The following is an 8,766-nucleotide window of genomic DNA, read 5'->3' on the forward strand; positions in this document are numbered from 1 at the left end:
CAGACACTTGACTCCTGCCTGAGTTTTTGACAGATGCACGAAGTACCCGTACCATGTCAGTTGTACAAAGTCAGAAATGTGTTTTGCAAAGGTCATTGGTTAAAGTCTTTGAGCAGGAACTGTTGTGTCTTAGGAAACTGCTGCAGGAATTTGGACTTGGACGTGGAAAAAGTACACAACTCTAACAAGAGCGAACAGACGTTCCCTTCTCATGTCCTCTATTGACTCCTTGGTGTAGTCCGTGTTGAGGAAGAGGTTGTTGTTCCCACACAATGTCACCAGACAGGCCATCTCCCTCCTGCAAGTCGCTCCGTGCCGACCAGCGATACATGCCATCACTGCGGTGTGATCCGAATACAGGAACAAATACAAGTGGCCTGAGTGTCTAAGGTAGGGGCGCAGATCTTCAAACGACAGGTTGACAAGAACATACATGTCCACCTTTTAGCCATACCAAGTCAATGGAGCAAAACTGTCCTTTGCTATATTGAATAATTGATGTTGAAGATGAATACATTTCTGTTTCTGGCACAGATGCCATGAACCTTCCTGAATCCACTTCTCTTTTGGAAAGTCTACACTTTTTCACTATGCTTGGGCTTCATCCTTAAAACTGTGTGGGAAAGTCAGACCAAAAGCCTTTGTAATCTGCATTTGTACAAAATGATTTAGGTTGATAAAACATGGCGTGTTTACACTATCACTCATTTTGTGTTGTATTTGGACTACTGCACACATCCTCACCCCTGGTTGTGTTCTTTTTGATCACATTCCTAGCGTAAAGAACTCTAAAGCCAATGTTTTGGCCCGACTTCCACAAGCTTTCCAAATGAGGACCAAGCTGGGTCATATTGCTTAGGTCAGGAAAGATACAAGCGCATTACCAGAATACAAATGTCAGTGGTGGGATTCGAACCCACGTCTCCTGAGAGACTGGAGCCTAAATCCAGCGCCTTAGACCACTCGGCCACACAACCTTCTTGTACTTGTTTTAGAGGATCAATTTATCGGCATTATGAGACGGCAAACGTATGACATGGCATCGCTTTGGTTGTGGCGTGGCAGGGATAAGCCTGGATCGTTTGCTTGTCCTTTAGAAAACACAGGACAAGCAGTCCTCGTTAGTATAGTGGACAGTATCTCCGCCTGTCACGCGGAAGACCAGGGTTCGATTCCCTGACGGGGAGATGGTTTTGGTTCCTCTTATTTTCATCAATTAACATCTTGTTTAACCTTGAGCAGTGACCACAGTATGCCTCTCTGAAAATTGTGAAGCGTGGACCCAGAGATACTGCACAGTCCTACAGATATTATAGTACTTTACTACCGTTTGTTGCATTCCTCCAAATCAAAAAGGAAAAAATGTTTATCAGAGTCAGTGACTCAAATTCAGTATTGCGGATTAATTTGAAACCAAGAATATATGTAAAAGATTACAAAAGATTTAAACCTTTTATTAATGACAAATTTGTCAGAATTTAATGTTTTGAAGTCCTCAGTGTCGGTACCTCTACTGTTGGAAGTCCAGTTCTGCGGAAGAAACAAACGCATCTACTTTGGGGTGCATTGGTACTATTTGACAAGGACAAGATATTTTTGTCTCAGAAAACAGACAAGTTTCTCACCAGGAAAACATAAACGATGGTATTTCAATCTAAACCTCCATAAAGCTAGAAAGCTTGTACAGATAGCAGAGTGGCGCAGCGGAAGCGTGCTGGGCCCATAACCCAGAGGTCGATAGATCGAAACTATCCTCTGCTATCTTGAGTGGTTTATGTGAAAGGTATCCGCTAAGTTCCACTTGGATTCTTTGTTTTCACGTCATGATAAGAACACCCATTGTGCAGACTTCCACGCTGAAGAACAGTTGAACAATTTTCCTGTTGCCTTTTTTGAAAATGTCAATGTTAATGATTTGCATCTAATGAGCATAAATATGAGAATTGTGGAAATCAATTGTAAATTGACTGCTCCCAAACAGGTTACACCGTGTTTCCCTGACCGGGAATCGAACCCGGGCCGCGGCGGTGAGAGCGCCGTATCCTAGCCACTAGACCACCAGGGAGCTGATAACGTACCCAGACACTTGACTCCTGCCTGAGTTTTTGACGGATGTACGAAGCACCCGTACCATGTCAGTTGTACAAAGTCAGAAATGTGTTTTGCAAAGGTCATTGGTTAAAGTCTTTGAGCGGGAACTGTTGTGTCTTAGGAAACTGCTGCAGGAATTTGGACTTGGACGTGGAAAAAGTACACAACTCTAACAAGAGCGAACAGACGTTCCCTTCTCATGTCCTCTATTGACTCCTTGGTGTAGTCCGTGTTGAGGAAGAGGTTGTTGTTTCCACACAATGTCACCAGACAGGCCATCTCCCTCCTGCAAGTCGCTCCGTGCCGACCAGCGATACATGCCATCACTGCGGTGTGATCCGAATACAAGTGGCCTGAGTGTCTAAGGTAGGGGCGCAGATCTTCAAACGACAGGTTGACAAAAACATACATGTCCACCTTTTAGCCATACCAAGTCAATGGAGCAAAACTGTCCTTTGCTATATTGAATAATTGATGTTGAAGATGAATACATTTCTGTTTCTGGCACAGATGCCATGAACCTTCCTGAATCCACTTCTCTTTTGGAAAGTCTACCCTTTTTCACTATGCTTGGGCTTCATCCTTAAAACTGTGTGGGAAAGTCAGACCAAAAGCCTTTGTAATCTGCATTTGTACAAAATGATTTAGGTTGATAAAACATGGCGTATTTACACTATCACTCATTTTGTGTTGTATTTGGACTACTGCACACATCCTCACCCCTGGTTGTGTTCTTTTTGATCACATTCCTAGCGTAAAGAACTCTAAAGCCAATGTTTTGGCCCGACTTCCACAAGCTTTCCAAATGAGGACCAAGCTGGGTCATATTGCTTAGGTCAGGAAAGATACAAGCGCATTACCAGAATAGAAATGGCAGTGGTGGGATTCGAACCCACGTCTCCTGAGAGACTGGAGCCTAAATCCAGCGCCTTAGACCACTCGGCCACACAACCTTCTTGTATTTGTTTTAGAGGATCAATTTATCGGCATTATGAGACGGCAAACGTATGACATGGCATCGCTTTGGTTGTGGCGTGGCAGGGATAAGCCTGGATCGTTTGCTTGTCCTTTAGAAAACACAGGACAAGCAGTCCTCGTTAGTATAGTGGACAGTATCTCCGCCTGTCACGCGGAAGACCAGGGTTCGATTCCCTGACGGGGAGATGGTTTTGGTTCCTCTTATTTTCATCAATTAACATCTTGTTTAACCTTGAGCAGTGACCACAGTATGCCTCTCTGAAAATTGTGAAGCGTGGACCCAGAGATACTGCACAGTCCTACAGATATTATAGTACTTTACTACCGTTTGTTGCATTCCTCCAAATCAAAAAGGAAAATTTTTTTATTAGAGTCAGTGACTCAAATGCAGTATTGCGGATTAATTTGAAACCAAGAATATATGTAAAAGATTACAAAAGATTTAAACCTTTTATCAATGACAAATTTGTCAGAATTTAATGTTTTGAAGTCCTCAGTGTCGGTACCTCTACTGTTGGAAGTCCAGTTCTGCGGAAGAAACAAACGCATCTACTTTGGGGTGCATTGGTACTATTTGACAAGGACAAGATATTTTTGTCTCAGAAAACAGACAAGTTTCTCACCAGGAAAACATAAACGATGGTATTTCAATCTAAACCTCCATAAAGCTAGAAAGCTTGTACAGATAGCAGAGTGGCGCAGCGGAAGTGTGCTGGGCCCATAACCCAGAGGTCGATAGATCGAAACTATCCTCTGCTATCTTGAGTGGTTTATGTGAAAGGTATCCGCTAAGTTCCACTTGGATTCTTTGTTTTCAGGTCATGATAAGAACACCCATTGTGCAGACTTCCATGCTGAAGAACAGTTGAACAATTTTCCTGTTGCCTTTTTTGAAAATGTTAATGATTTGCATCTAATGAGCATAAATATGAGAATTGTGGAAATCAATTGTAAATTGACTGTTCCCAAACAGGTTGGACCATGTTTCCCTGACCGGGAATCGAACCCGGGCCGCGGCGGTGAGAGCGCCGTATCCTAGCCACGAGAACACCAGGGAGCTGATAACTTACCCAGACACTTGACTCCTGCCTGAGTTTTTGACGGATGCACGAAGCACCCGTACCATGTCAGTTGTACAAAGTCAGAAATGTGTTTTGCAAAGGTCATTGGTTAAAGTCTTTGAGCAGGAACTGTTGTGTCTTAGGAAACTGCTGCAGGAATTTGGACTTGGACGTGGAAAAAGTACACAACTCTAACAAGAGCGAACAAACGTTCCCTTCTCATGTCCTCTATTGACTCCTTGGTGTAGTCCGTGTTGAGGAAGAGGTTGTTGTTTCCACACAATGTCACCAGACAGGCCATCTCCCTCCTGCAAGTCGCTCCGTGCCGACCAGCGATACATGCCATCACTGCGGTGTGATCCGAATACAGGAACAAATACAAGTGGCCTGAGTGTCTAAGGTAGGGGCGCAGATCTTCAAACGACAGGTTGACAAAAACATACATGTCCACCTTTTAGCCATACCAAGTCAATGGAGCAAAACTGTCCTTTGCTATATTGAATAATTGATGTTGAAGATGAATACATTTCTGTTTCTGGCACAGATGCCATGAACCTTCCTGAATCCACTTCTCTTTTGGAAAGTCTACCCTTTTTCACTATGCTTGGGCTTCATCCTTAAAACTGTGTGGGAAAGTCAGACCAAAAGCCTTTGTAATCTGCATTTGTACAAAATGATTTAGGTTGATAAAACATGGCGTGTTTACACTATCACTCATTTTGTGTTGTATTTGGACTACTGCACACATCCTCACCCCTGGTTGTGTTCTTTTTGATCACATTCCTAGCGTAAAGAACTCTAAAGCCAATGTTTTGACCCGACTTCCACAAGCTTTCCAAATGAGGACCAAGCTGGGTCATATTGCTTAGGTCAGGAAAGATACAAGCGCATTACCAGAATAGAAATGGCAGTGGTGGGATTCGAACCCACGTCTCCTGAGAGACTGGAGCCTAAAACCAGCGCCTTAGACCACTCGGCCACACAACCTTCTTGTACTTGTTTTAGAGGATCAATTTATCGGCATTATGAGATGGCAAACGCTTTGGTTGTGGCGTGGCAGGGATAAGCCTGGATAGTTTGCTTGTCCTTTAGAAAACACCGGACAAGCAGTTCTCTTTAGTATAGTGGATAGTATCTCCGCGGAAGACCAGGGTTCGATTCCCTGACGGGGAGATGGTTTTGGTTCCTCTTATTTTCATCAATTAACATCTTGTTCAACCTTGAGCAGTGACCACAGTATGCCTCTCTGAAAATTGTGAAGCGTGGACCCAGAGATACTGCACAGTCCTACAGATATTATAGTACTTTACTACCGTTTGTTGCATTTCTCCAAATCAGGATGCATAACAAGTTTTCAAAAAGGAAAAAATGTTTATTAGAGTCAGTGATTCAAATTCAGTATTGCGGATTAATTTGAAACCAAGAATATATGTAAGAGATTAGAAAAGATTTGAACCTTTTATTAATGACAAATTTGTCAGAATGTAATGTTTTGAAGTCCAGTGTCGGTACCTCAACTGTTGGAAGTCCAGTTCTGCGGAAGAAACAAACGCATCTACTTTGGGGTGCATTGGTACTATTTGACAAGGACAAATGATTTTTGTCTCAGAAAACAGACAAGTTTCTCAACAGGAAAACATAAGCGATGGTATTTCAATCTACACCTCCATAAAGCTAGAAAGTATGTACAGTTAGCAGAGTGGCGCAGCGGAAGCGTGCTGGGCCCATAACCCAGAGGTCGATAGATCGAAACTATCCTCTGCTATCTTCAGTAATTTATGTGAAAGGTATCCGCTAAGTTCCACTTGTATTCTTTGTTTTCACATCATGATAAGAACACCCATTGTGCTGAAGAACAGTTGAACAATTTTCCTGTTGCCTTTTTTGAAAATGTCAATGTTAATGATTTGCATCTAACGAGCATAAATATGAGAATTGTGGAAATCAATTGTAAATTGACTGCTCCCAAACAGGTTAGACCGTGTTTCCCTGACCGGGAATCGAACCCGGGCCGCGGCGGTGAGAGCTTCGAATCCTAGCCACTAGACCACCAGGGAGCTGATAACTTACCCAGACACTTGACTCCTGCCTGAGTTTTTGACGGATGCACGAAGCACCCGTACCATGTCAGTTGTACAAAGTCAGAAATGTGTTTTGCAAAGGTCATTGGTTAAAGTCTTTGAGCAGGAATTGTTGTGTCTTAGAAAACTGCTGCAGGAATATGGACTTGGACTAGGGTGACCAGGTGTCCGGATTTAGGCCGAACACCCATTGTGCAGACTTCACCCTGAAGAACAGTTGAACAATTTTCCTGTTGCCTTTTTTGAAAATGGCAATGTTAATGATTTGCATCTAATGAGCATTAATATGAGAACTGTGGAAATCAATTGTAAATTGACTGCTCCCAGACAGGTTAGACCGTGTTTCCCTGACCGGCGGTGAGTGCGCCGAATCCTAGCCACTAGTCCACCAGGGAGCTGATAATTCAACCAGACACTTGCCTCCTGCCTGATTTTTTGACGGATGCACGAAGCACCGTACCATGTCAGTTGTACAAAGTCAGAAATGTGTTTTGCAAAGGTCATTGGTAGAAGTCTTTGAGCAGGAAATTTTGTGTCTTAGGAAACTGCTGCAGGAATATGGACTTTTAAAAGAGGCCATATAGGCAAAAAAAAATGCTTGAGATGTTTTTTTTACTTTGAAACTATGGCTGCAATTAACAATTATTTTGCTAGTCAACTAGTCAGTAGGGATGTAATGGTATTATAGAAACCACGTTATTTCGGTTTCAAATTCTTCACAATAATGCTGTGACGTGTGATGGTATTAAACGCAAACTTGGTGAGTGAAGTTTTTTTTGGCGCTTCAACGTTGGCTGGGTCTGGAAATAAACTACATCCCCCAGAACCCTCTGCACAGCGCGGGGCGACAAGGTAGAGGCGTGGAACGCCGTAAGCAGGAAGTGAAATGTGTTCGTACTTGTCGTGGATGGGAGGAATTGTATTTTTGGACATTAAATCTGTTTGAGTTATGTTACTAACAAACACACACACAAACCTTGGTGAAAACATAACCTATTTGGCAGAGGTAAGAAAATCTGTGTTCTGCAAAGCAAAGCACGCCACTTTCGACTCGAGCGTTTCCAAGGCATCGCATGGAGGGAAATCACTCTCCCCAAAAAATGTACACCTCGGGAAATACGACTAAACTGAAAAGCCACTTTATAAAGCCTCAGTCCATTCATTTGTTTACTGCGTGTCTCTCTCAATGTCGTGGGGGGCTGGAGCCAATCCAGCTGCACTCTGGCGGAATGCAGGGTACACCCTGGAGAAATTGCCACCTCATAAACTGTCACCCAGAAAATATATTTGAAGCCAGCGAAGCTAAACATCAGTTTGCGAGCTATTTACATTATTAAAGGTTCAATTGTTAGTTAACTTTTGTGTGAAACAGCTTTTCCAGACTTAATATAAAAAAAATGTCCACTGTGGAGGACACTGCTTTTCTAAAAAGTTGAAAAACACTGAAGTGAACATTATTGTTTAACACTTGTTCCACTGGTTGTTTAAATTGTCACTTTAAAGACATCAACTGTAAGTTATTTTTTTAATATTTGCTTGAATCAGTGGATGTTCCTGCATAATTATTTGCCCTTAAAATACATGTTTGTAGTAATAAATATGATTACAACATTTGAGCATTATGTTTGTGTTCAATTGCAGTCAGTGTGTTAAGTTTTTTTTACATATACCACAATAATATCGTACCGTGGCCTTAATATTGTCATAATATTGTACCGTGAGATTTTGATACTGTTACATCCCTACTCTTTGAAAGTTGTACATGTAAACAAACTATGGTGAATTCATGGACCTCTGAAATTAGTAGGACAAAACGGCACTTGCCACATACTCTCGTCAGTGAAGAATGTATAACAGAAACAGTGGGATTTCTAAAATTAGTCGACGAGTCAAACGAATATTGCTTATGATCAGATTTACATGTTTGAGTTTGATGTTGAGTCTGCAGCTTGATTTTAACTCATTATTGAAGTAAATTCATTTGAAAAATTAATTGCAGAGAAACAAACAGTTTTACTACATTTCACAAAGAACATATCAGAGTACAAATATAATCAACAGTCATAAAGTGCAAGATGTCCTGTAAACAGTTGGAGTTATTTTTGCTGCAATTATTTACCTCAAAGTATTTTCTGTATATTTTTTCTTTTTGTGTGTGCTTTTGTAGCCCACTCTAATTTTTGGAATGCAGAAGTTCTAAGTAGTGTTTTGGGTTTATCACAGGAGAGTGTAACTATTTCTAACAGAATAGTAATCGCAAACATGTGCATTTTCATATGGAAACAAAAGTGTTGCAAAAGTTCTGAGGTGTTCAGGCAATTGAGTGTTTTGAAAAGAGTAAGCGTTGTTTTCAAAAACGTGAGCTATCAAAAAAAAACTAATCGCAGGGGCATTTAGATATCCGGTTTCTATGCCTGTTGCAATAATTTGCAGAAAGGAAACAGTGACATCTAGCGGTAGAATAAACAAGTATCAACAAGTGTTTTGGCAGAAATGAGATCATTTATTCGTATTGTTGATTTCCGTGTGATTTGGCATCATGACATTGGAAAGCT

The 8,766-nt window shown here is 41.6% G+C and overlaps 6 non-coding genes across 6 annotated transcripts; 2 read left to right on the plus strand and 4 right to left on the minus strand.

The window, feature by feature from the left end:
• Positions 1-895: 895 nt before the first annotated feature.
• Positions 896-977, minus strand: trnal-uag (transfer RNA leucine (anticodon UAG)). The gene has a single exon. It is a non-coding gene; the product is annotated as a tRNA-Leu (tRNA).
• A 138-nt stretch (positions 978-1,115) lies between these two features.
• Positions 1,116-1,187, plus strand: trnad-guc (transfer RNA aspartic acid (anticodon GUC)). The gene has a single exon. It is a non-coding gene; the product is annotated as a tRNA-Asp (tRNA).
• Positions 1,188-1,993: 806 nt separating this feature from the next.
• Positions 1,994-2,065, minus strand: trnae-cuc (transfer RNA glutamic acid (anticodon CUC)). Its single transcript has one exon. It is a non-coding gene; the product is annotated as a tRNA-Glu (tRNA).
• An 897-nt stretch (positions 2,066-2,962) lies between these two features.
• Positions 2,963-3,044, minus strand: trnal-uag (transfer RNA leucine (anticodon UAG)). Its single transcript has one exon. It is a non-coding gene; the product is annotated as a tRNA-Leu (tRNA).
• Positions 3,045-3,182: 138 nt separating this feature from the next.
• Positions 3,183-3,254, plus strand: trnad-guc (transfer RNA aspartic acid (anticodon GUC)). The gene has a single exon. It is a non-coding gene; the product is annotated as a tRNA-Asp (tRNA).
• A 1,781-nt stretch (positions 3,255-5,035) lies between these two features.
• Positions 5,036-5,117, minus strand: trnal-uag (transfer RNA leucine (anticodon UAG)). Its single transcript has one exon. It is a non-coding gene; the product is annotated as a tRNA-Leu (tRNA).
• Positions 5,118-8,766: the final 3,649 nt, after the last annotated feature.

Source organism: Nerophis lumbriciformis, linkage group LG23 (genome assembly GCF_033978685.3).
Source record: "Nerophis lumbriciformis linkage group LG23, RoL_Nlum_v2.1, whole genome shotgun sequence".
In the NCBI taxonomy this organism is placed as follows: Eukaryota; Metazoa; Chordata; class Actinopteri; order Syngnathiformes; family Syngnathidae; genus Nerophis; species Nerophis lumbriciformis.